We start from the raw sequence: 10,469 nt of genomic DNA, 5'->3' as shown, positions 1-10,469 counted from the left end.
TACTGAAACTGAAACTGAAACTGAAACTGGAACTAAAACTGAAACTGAACCTGATAATCATAACTTGTATGGGTAATTTGGGATTACTCACTTGAGCTCGGCTGATTGCATGCACCACACCCTTTTTCTCTTTTCAAGTTATTTCCTTTCTAAATATTCTTTTCTCTTTTTCTAAAACTCTTTTCTTTTCTCAAACTCCTTTTTACCAAAAAATTCCTTTCGAAAATGTTTTTCTTTTGAAAGTCTTTTACCATTTCCTTAGTTTGAGTCCAGACACACTCTCAAGTATGTCCGAATCCCTCAAACCAAGGCTCTGATACCAACTTGAAACGACCTAACAATCACGACTAAAAATTTCTTTTAAAACATTACTAAAACCTTATCATAAGTCATAACATAATTTTCGAGTATTAATTCAAAACATAATCTCATTATCAGAGTAAAACATTCCCAGGCTAACTGACTATGGTGTGTGCACTGCAACCTCTCCGAGCTCCTCTTTTGAAAATTGGGTACCTGAAACCAAAACTGAAAACCGTAAGCACAAAGCTTAGTGAGCTCCCCCAAACTACCACATACCATACAATAACATATAAAGCACATACTGGGTCTTTCCCACTACATCGAACCGAGGTCCGAACTAACTAGGGCCTTGCCCCCTGCATCGGACCGAAGTCCGGAAACTGACTGGGACCTTGTCCCCTGCATCGGACCGAAGTCCGAACTATTTGGGGCCTTGCCCATGCATCGGACTGAAGTCCGGAAACTGACCGGGACCTTGTACCCTGCATCGGATCGAAGTCCGGACTAACTGCATCGGACCAAAATCCGGATCTAACTGAACATAGCATAGCATAAACATATCAACTAGCATAAACACATATACTGCATACTGCATCGGGCCGTAGCCCGGAACACATAACACATAAATCCTGTCTGAGCCACGAAGGCATCAAACATACTAACTACTGCATCGGACCGAAGTCCGGAAACTACTACTAGCTAAATGGGCTGGCATTATGGCCTTAGACCCGTTCCTACTGGAAGGAAACTCACCTGGTACTGCTGAACTTGGTGATAACCCTCTGGCTGCTAACCGACAACCTTCTGAGCCGCTGCTCCTCTAGCTCTCTGAGCTACCAATATCAAAATGATACTTAGTCTGACAGTCCTTCAAATGTCAACTAAGTCGACTCTGGTCAAAAGTAAAAGTCCTGCTCACAGTCAACCTTCCAGGTTGACCCTACTCTCCGAGTCAGCCTACTGACTCGCCTAGTTCATAAGCTCTGAAATCCCTTCCATTCGCGACTCGACTCGACGAGTTCATAAGCTCTGAAATCCCTTTCATTCGCGACTTGACTCGCCAAGTCATACCATGACTCACCGAGTCTACTGATTTCTGAGTCCTGACCTATCCACTTACTGGGTCCCCACTCAACTTACTAATCCAAGTCTTAACTTGAAGGGTTTGGGGTTTCGTGACTTGACTCGCCGAGTCCAAGAACATACTCGCCGAGTCCAAGGAAATATTCAAAAGACTCACCGAGTTGTTCATCCAACTCGTCGAGTTCATCTCCATCTTCATACTACTCGTCGAGTCCACTCGAGGGACTCGCCGCGTCTATTCAGTCCTTCATATATTCAGAGGTTTTTGAGTCATGCATCGACTTCAAACTGTAGATTCACTCTTCTAAAGCCTATTCCTTATGTAAAGTGGCAAACTTTATGTGTAGCTAAAGAGATCTAGGCTCAAAACACTATAAACTAGGGTTTAAGACGAAGGGGCTAAACAATCAACCCATAGACTTGTAACATCCCGAAATAGCAAGAGTTGAGTGGAAGGGATAAAAGTGTAATTTAGGAAAGAGTGACTCAGCGAGTCCATGGATGGACTCGGTGAGTAGAGTCGCGACTTGGTCGCGTGTTAAACAGCCAACTCGGCGAGTCAATGAGATGGACTCGGCGAGTAGGCGCTGAGTTGAGAAAACCCTAATTATCGGGGTTGAGCCCTATATAAAGAGCATTATGTTTCCTCCCCAGCCTCTTTATCACCCCTTTGAGTCCCTGAAACCCTAAAATCGTGGAGAAGCACCATTGTTGAGTGGATTGGAGCTTGGAGAAGTAATTGTTGGAGAAAGTTTGGAAGTTTGAAGGTATGGAGCAAGGGGCTTTGCTTGGATTCGAGTTAAATTGCAGATTAGGGCATTCTTTGAAGGTAAAATCTCGTTCTTGAGTTGCTATGGTCCTATTGATTCATTTTAGGGTTTGAGGGAAGCTTACTTTGGGTGATATTCGAGTCTAGAGGTTAGATCTGAGGTTGCTACCTCAGATCTGGAATGGAGGAGGGTTGGAATGCAGGAAACTCCCTGTGTTGAGTGTTGGATGAAGCTATCTTGTCCCAAACCTTAGACCTAATGTGCAAAATGCATAGATCTCCTTGGATTCACGTAAAGATTGCCACTTTACGTGATGGATGAGTTGTAGGAGGCTAGATCTATGTTTTGGACCAATTGCATGGCCTGGGATGCTTCGGTATGGATTCAGACCGGTGGTACTCGGCGAGTCACATGGGTGGACTCGACGAGTTGCTTGAAGACGAGCTGAGACTCGATGAGTTGGAAGAACAACTCGGCGAGTCGGTTGAAGATGGCTTGGAACTCGATGAGTTGGATGAATAACTCGGCCGGTAGGTTGAAGATAGCCTTAGACTCGGTGAGTCTGTTCTTGGACTCAACGAGTCTTGTCGAAGAGTCCCAATATTTTCTGGTTGAGTCAAAGAATCAGCGAGTCAAGGGATGACTCGGTGAGTTATGTGCGAGTGGACTCAGAGTTGTTGGACTCGGCGAGTCTCGGGGTGACTCGGCGAGTTAGTTCGCGGATTGATTGAAGTTTTGAGTAGGGAACTCGGCGAGTCATAGGGTTGACTCAGTGAGTAGGGTCAGTCTGGGGTTGACTTTGACCCAGTCTATGACCAAGGGTTGACCAGTGGTTTCCAGGGGTATTTTGGTAATTATTGATTATGGTTTTGAGTTCAGTGCATTGGTGGCTGTCCAGTGGTGGAGATCGTATCAGGGATCAGAGCAGTTCGGGTTATCTGTTCAGTCGGCAGTTTTAAGGTGAGTTATCCTCACTATATCTATAGGGTTTAAGGCACCAAGGCCTACCCTTTTTATCGGATGGAAATCCGAGTAATTGTTTGTTGTATGATATTGCAGGATATGGGCCGGAAGGCGTTACGTTATGGGCTGGAAGGCATTACATGTTGTGGGCCGGAAGGCAATGCGATGTGGACCGGAAGGTCATGGCCTGGAAAGGCATATATGCATAATTAGTATGTTGGCTAAGTCGTAGGGTGATGTTATGCTAGTGATCTGCTAGGCTGGTATCCTGGTTAGGGTAATGATATGTTACGTAATATGTTGGTCGATTTGCTAACTGTGAATTGTTATTTGATTACATGTTATGCGCATGGTTGTCTGGTCTGGAGTGTAACCCGGTATGCATGATTGTTCTATGTTCCGTCATGATATGTATGCTTTCTATGTTATGGGCCGGAAGGCGATATGTTATGGGCTGGAAGGCAATGTGTTATGGGCCGGAAGGCAATACGCTATGGGCCGGAATGCAATATGTTTTGGACCGGAAGGTTGTGGCCCAGAAAGGGCGTATATGTGGTTGGTATTTTAGGGGTATCTCACTAAGCTTTCGGGCTTACAGTTGTGTTTTTTTATGTTTTCAGGTTCTCAGGAGTCTGTGGCAAGGCAAAGGCGTGATCGTACCGTTCCTCGCATTGGTGTTTTATGAAATTGACCTGGGAAAATACTCTGTTAAATAATGTATTGAAAACCTTTTGTTAACAACGTTATTAAAATGGGGTGTTTTTGAAAAGTTTTAATTGTTTCGAAATTCGGTCATTACAAGTTGGTATCAGAGCCTTGGTTTGAGTGGAATGGAGGAACACTTGTGTGACTCCACTCTCAAATCGAGGAAGGTTTTAAAAGAGAAATGAAAATGGTTTTAAAATGAAGTAAAAGGAGGACGCGGAGGTACGATCAGCCGGAGCCAGTAAGTAACCCCAAATTACCATTCATGACATTTGTTTTATTGAGCTTTGATAGAACAGCATGCTAGAGTTAGGCTAGGGATTTTCAGGAATTCATGTTAATGTTGCCTGATTGTGATGCCTGTAGCCTAGGGTTCCTTATGGGAGATTCTCAGTGTTCCTCTAGTGGTGAGGGTTAAGCGTTGTTATGCATGTTTCTCTAGGGTGTTGTAGTAGTACTTCATACAAATATGGGTAGGTGTGGAAGGTAGTATGGGCCCGTACTACTGAAAGCACAGGACCCATACGCGTATCAGGGAAACCATGACCTCTAGGGTTGGGTTGAGAGTTGGTTCCCGGGATAGTGGGAAGAGTCTGAGGTTTTCTAGTATACTTTCAGTATGGAGATTTAGAGGCATGCTGGAAGCGGATCCGGGTCAAGATCGGGTGCAGGAGGAGGAGTTGCGGACAGGTCAGTACCGCCCAAGATTATTGGTCAGATGAGCTCGTGCGAGATGGATGCGAGGATTCGCGAGATCCTGCATGATGAGGTTGCTGCATTGTTCCGGGCTGAGTTGCCGGAGTTGTTTGGGTTGATCAAGACTGCCATGGTTGAGTATTTTGATGAGCGCTATGCGGCTCTCGCTGAGACGGCTGCCGCGGCGGCTACAGTGGCTGTAGCAGCGGCAGGGGAAGGAGCTGATAGGGATTTTCAGTATCGGGACTTCGATAATACGGAGACTCCCACCTTCGATGGAGTTCAGAACCCGATTGTTGCTATGAGATGGTTATCGGACGTGGAGGGGTGTTTCTTCATGTGTTCATGCCCTGCTGATTTGAGGGTGAGGTGTGCTCTGAACCTGTTGAGGCTCGGGGCAAGGGATTGGTGGAGGTTGACCACGGGGTTATATCCGGATGCGCAGAGGGCTGCGATTTCATGGGATCAGTTCAGAGAGATGTTCAGTACTCGTTATGTTCCGCAGGTAGAGAGGGAGAGGTTGGCTCGGGAGTTCCTCGAGCTAAAGCAGGATTCAGAGTCGGTGACGGAAATCACCAGGATGTTCACTAAGAGGGCGATGTTTTGCCCTGAGTTCGCTTCAGAGTAGGCTCAGATGTCCCGATATCTGAGTATGCTAAAGAGAGACATCAAACAGTTTGTGTCCGCACAGAGGTGCGGGACATTGTTGGAGTTACAGGAGGCCGCCAGGCGGCGTGAGTTACAGATTGAGTTGCAGTTGCGTGAGCTGAGGCAAGCTCCGGTTCAGTCGGAGCTGGCAACGAAACGGTCTAAGACCGTTGATTCCAGGATGGGGGATCGGAGCAGCCACACTTGTGGGAAGTGTGGGAGGAGTCACACCGGAGTTTGCAGGTCCGGTGGTGCATGCCGCAAGTGCGGAAAGGAGGGACACTATGCGAGGGATTGTCGGCGGTCAATGCCGGTTCGGGATTTGATGATTTGCTATCATTGTCGTCAGGTTGGGCATATGAGGATACTCTGTCCGCAGTTTTCTGCAGGCTCCAGCACCGGCCACATTGAGGATTTCATGAGAAGGTCGGGGTGGAGCAGAGCCCCCAAGGGCTCAGGGTCTTGCTTATTAGCTTGAGGCAGAGGAGGTCAGAGCAGTGTCGGATGCAGCTGCGGGTATGTTTCTTTCTGGATGTCATGTTATCTTGCGATTATTGTGGTCTATTGTTGGTGTTGGTATCTTTGTGTGGTTTTGATGCGGTATTCGTCGATTTGCGGGTTAAGGTTATGGTTATGGATTTGTGTTTCGGGTTTTCGTCTTGGTATCCGTTGTTCCTTGAGGGTTTGGCATGGTTATGGATTTGTGTTTCGAGTTTTCATCTTGGTATCCGTTGTTCCCGGAGGGTTTGGTATGGTTATAGTTGGTGTTTTGTGCTTTCGTTGGTTATCATTCGTGAGGGTTATTAGTGGAGATGCAACATTGGGTTGAAGGTCGGGTAGCATCGGCTTTCCGAGGAGTGGTTAGATACAGTTTGAGTTTCTTTCTAGTGGGTTAATCAGTGTTGATGTGAGATCTCGTTAAGGTTGTTTATGCTTGAGGGAAGCAGTCCGCGTGTAAGTGTTTCTTTGTACAGGGTTGTTCTGAAAGGTTGGTGATGGCGACCGGTGGTTGTTAATCAGTGTTATAAGTGGGGGAGAAGTGGAGAACTCTCTGGGTGGTTGAGGAGTATTTTAGAGTGCTTAGCTGTTGGGATTCAGCAGTGTTCTGTCAACCCAGAGTTTAGGCTGATACGAGCGAGTGTCGGGCATGCGGGGTGGGATACAGACCTAGGGCATTTGATTGTGGAGGCCTGGGAGCAGGCCGGGATCGAGTATGTATGATGGAACTAGAGTTCGGGACCCCCCCTAGAGGGCTAGAACGGTATGCATGGGAGGATTTCCAGGGGCAATAGCTCGGAATGATGAATGCTTCTTGAGCGGTCCAAAATGACTATATGTCGCGAGTTGTTAGAATGGCTATATGTCGCGAGTTTTCTAACTAAGTTTTTCTCATATCGATTTGTATCAAAGTTCGGTTGTTTAGGGTGTTCTGGAAACAATTTATAACGAGATTCTTTGTATAATAAACTCATGTATTTTAGTAGCTCTGTATCTAAGTGAAACCTTATACTTGACCCAAGATAGGTCCTTATCACGACCTATTGATGTATGCTTAGTTATATAATTAAGGCTAGATAGTCCTTCGAGTCTGTTAGGTACATCCTAATCCCATCTTGTTAATATGACTTTAGTAATCATAATTTTAGTGAAAATTTTTGACCTCGATGCAGGTCTACTTCACATTTGTGCATGGGCGGGTTTTGATAGTAGATAGCTTTCTCGATTAGTATGACCATTTAGTTTGTAGTGTCGTGATTTTACTTACAATAGAGTAGCACCAACGCATACTTATGAAGCTAATTTACCAGGTCTGGTGAGCGGCATGAACTCTACTTACGATGATCCATCCCTTGTGATGCCTGAGGCAAGGTCGATGCAATTTTTGTAGCTTTGCCAATCAACGCTTGGCTACAATCATCCTTTCTTTGAATGTTGTGTGTCCTACCCTGTTACTCTCTTTCCTCATCACGAGTGGCGATAAGGTCCTAAAAAGAGAGTTGGTCTCGGGAATAGTAGTATAATTCTGAGTCACCAGTACATGAGATGGTGGGGTCTATAGTAGCACGCAGTTTTCTGAACTCAGATTGTAGTCTTCCTGTTTTAATCCTCGATGATCGCGATCCGCCGGGTCCTTGCCGGGAGGGCTCTGTCCATCAGTCCCCCGTGGTTGAGGTCATAGCACCCTTGTTGGTCTCCACATGGTGGTTGTTGTCATTGTTGTCGATGTTCAACCCTCGATCACGATTGTCCAAAGGGGTACAGGTTCGATATAGTCGAAACGGTTCGCGGAACCCTTGCTATGCATGGAGGATTGATTACCTCTGGTCCCGCTTATGATTCATCTCATAACCATTCACCATTCCTCGAGTTCGGATTAGGAAAGTAAGGGTCGTCCGGCAAGTAGGATTTTGCTATGCTGTATTTGCGAGAATTGGAGTGGAGGAGATAAGTACTATGCGTCTAACCCTATTCTCAATTACTTATAGGGGTAATCCTTATTAGTTACTTCTATAATGACATAGTGCATACTAATTACATATAACAAGATACGATAGACCTTTGAATAAGTGTTCCCACTCTAGGTCCACATCCAAACAAGGAAAAGGAAGTAAAGTAATGACCACAAATTCTAAGTCTATAATTTCTAGGTTATATATAACCTCAAAGTATCCACTTAGGGACTATAGACCTATTATTAAGGATCTATTTAGTTTTCATATAAGTTATGATATTACAAAATACTCCTATAGTATTTTAAACTCATGTTCTGTTCTAATGTTCTCATTGTGGTAGTGTCAGTAAGTTTTTAGACTTGTTGCCATATCACAACTATTCTTGGGTATGTGCTAATCACTCCTAGGACCAGCATAGTTGATCAGGCTATGCCACTCCCAAGACTGACCACACATCCCCGAGCTTACCTGTGATATTCAACAATCATTACTTTTGTTTTGTTCTAGAGTGGTGCTGACCTTAATATGTATGTATGCATGTATACCTTTAATAAGAAACTATTTATTTCTAAAAGTATAGTTGTTTTGAAACTTTAAATCAGAGACTTAGTCCCAATGCATTTATCGTTTGTATATCTTATGTGGTTTGATATACTGAGTTCACTATAAACAATGCTCTGATACCAATCTGTCGCACCCCCAAACCAAGGATGGCGGAAACGTCCGGGGGTGGAGGACTTCATGTAGAGTATCACAACAATGAGTATAATAGTGCTCAAAGTAAATACAACCAACACAAATATAATTGAAAACGTTATATCAAAGCACATGTTTACATGATTCACATTAATTACATTATGATACAAAATGAACTGTTTGACGATTTATCGTCCCATCCTCAAAACGTTGTTGATTTCCTGTTTTCACTGAATTCCTGAGAATACAAGTAGTTTTGAAAAGTGTCAACACAAAGGTTGGTGAGTTCATAAGAGATTTCATTAGAAAAGTAAATCGTTTTCCTTGTAAAAGCGTTAGAATATGTATCCAGAAAATCCGATATTTTCTTTAAAATTTGTGTAATGTAGTCTTATGACTGAAGACCAAAATGTATAATTAACCTTTCTTATTAATAGAAAATGTTATGTGCTTAAATGGACATGGACGCGTTTGAATTAAATGAAATTTATGTATGTTCTCATGTTTGTTAATACTTTATATATATGTAGTCCTAAATTAGAGGACCGAGTAATAACAAGTATTGACCATACTTAAAGGTATAAATGTGGTTTCAAATGATGTGTAGTTGTAACTACCAAAACCAAAAGTGTACAGTAATATTTGTACTCATAGAGATAAAAAGTGATTTTAAATCGACATAAAACTCATTTAGGTTTTAAAAATAAAATCCCGTAAACTTATGGATTGTTATATCCCTATGTGAGTCGCTATAATCATACTATGACTATGTGAACCTGCCACGACGTTCTCAGGCGTCGCGAAAACTAAAATGACATTTGTCACCCGTAGACCTGCAGGTCCCACTGTAGCTAGCAGCAAGGTGTGGGGTGTCAAACCCAATATAGATCTATATACAAGTATCACGTTCTCCCTCGAGGAGATTCTGATAATAACTACCAGGAATTATATCCCGCACTCGGACGTACGGGGAGAGAGAGAGAGAGAGAGAGAGAGAGAGAGAGAGAGAGAGAGAGAGTCTCACAATATAGGTTAACAAGTTTACGTGAAATGTGTGTGAATATAAATCTTTTCTGTATGAATGTACCCTTTCTGTACGACTGTGTTCAGTGATGTATCATAAACTATACCTATTATAGTTTATCTAAAATGTATGTAATATGTATGAACTCTTTTATGGAAATATATTAGTGTCATGAATTTATCAAACTATGCTTTTTATAGTCTAATATACGTGTTCTAAAATGAATGAATAATACTTATTATGAATGACTTAGTTTCAGTTCATGATGATAAACTAACAAAAAAACACATTCAATAATTAGAACTTATGATTATACATTTTGCTCAACGTAATACAAAGTGTTATGATATTTACATGCTGTTGGCTAACTTTAGCCATTCTTCCCTGTTTTGGAAAAATCATAGAAAAATCATACGAAGTCGAAAACTAGATCCGTAAATTCTGAGTGTTCACAAAATGTGTCTAGTTTACTCATAATTTTATCAGGAATTTTAACGACCTCCAACTTGGTTAAATAAGTCTAAAATCACAGACTGGTCCGGTTTGTTGTTTGAAATGATAGTCAGTTTTGTAAAAATCACCATAAATTGTAGAAAAATCATATGGAGATGTGCAAGTAGTCATTTTAAAGCTACAAACTTGAACTATTTGCACCTTGTACAGTTTTGAAACAAAAAATGTTTAAGATGCCCAAAACAGTCTGTGAATGGAGTTGAACTTTTCTGATGAAGGCTGTTAGAAAAATTTAGTTATGTTCTTAGTGTTTTAACTTGTATTCCCTCCCCCCCCCCCCCCCCTGAAAACTTGAAAAACATGAAAATGTAGGGGTATGAACTCACCTTGAGCGATTTCAGTAGATAAGTGTTGAAGAAGAGAAGTGTTCAACCCAAGAACACTTGAAGAATCACTTGAAGATTTGAAACTCTAACACAAATATAATGGAGTTTGTGTAAGATATCCATGATTTGAGTGGAAATAAGTGAGATAATCATAGAGTGGATTATGCTTACCAAATGTGGAAGAACACTTGATAATCAGCCTTGGGTCTCGAGTTTGGTGGAGAAAAAGTTTGAGAGAAAAGTGGTGTTTGATAATTAGTGAAATGAGGGCAAATGAGAGAAATGAGGA

Source organism: Lactuca saligna, chromosome 1 (assembly GCF_052625555.1).
Source record: "Lactuca saligna cultivar CGN05327 chromosome 1, ASM5262555v1, whole genome shotgun sequence".
NCBI classification, from domain to species: domain Eukaryota; kingdom Viridiplantae; phylum Streptophyta; class Magnoliopsida; order Asterales; family Asteraceae; genus Lactuca; species Lactuca saligna.
Note: the sequence above shows the minus strand (reverse complement) of the source record.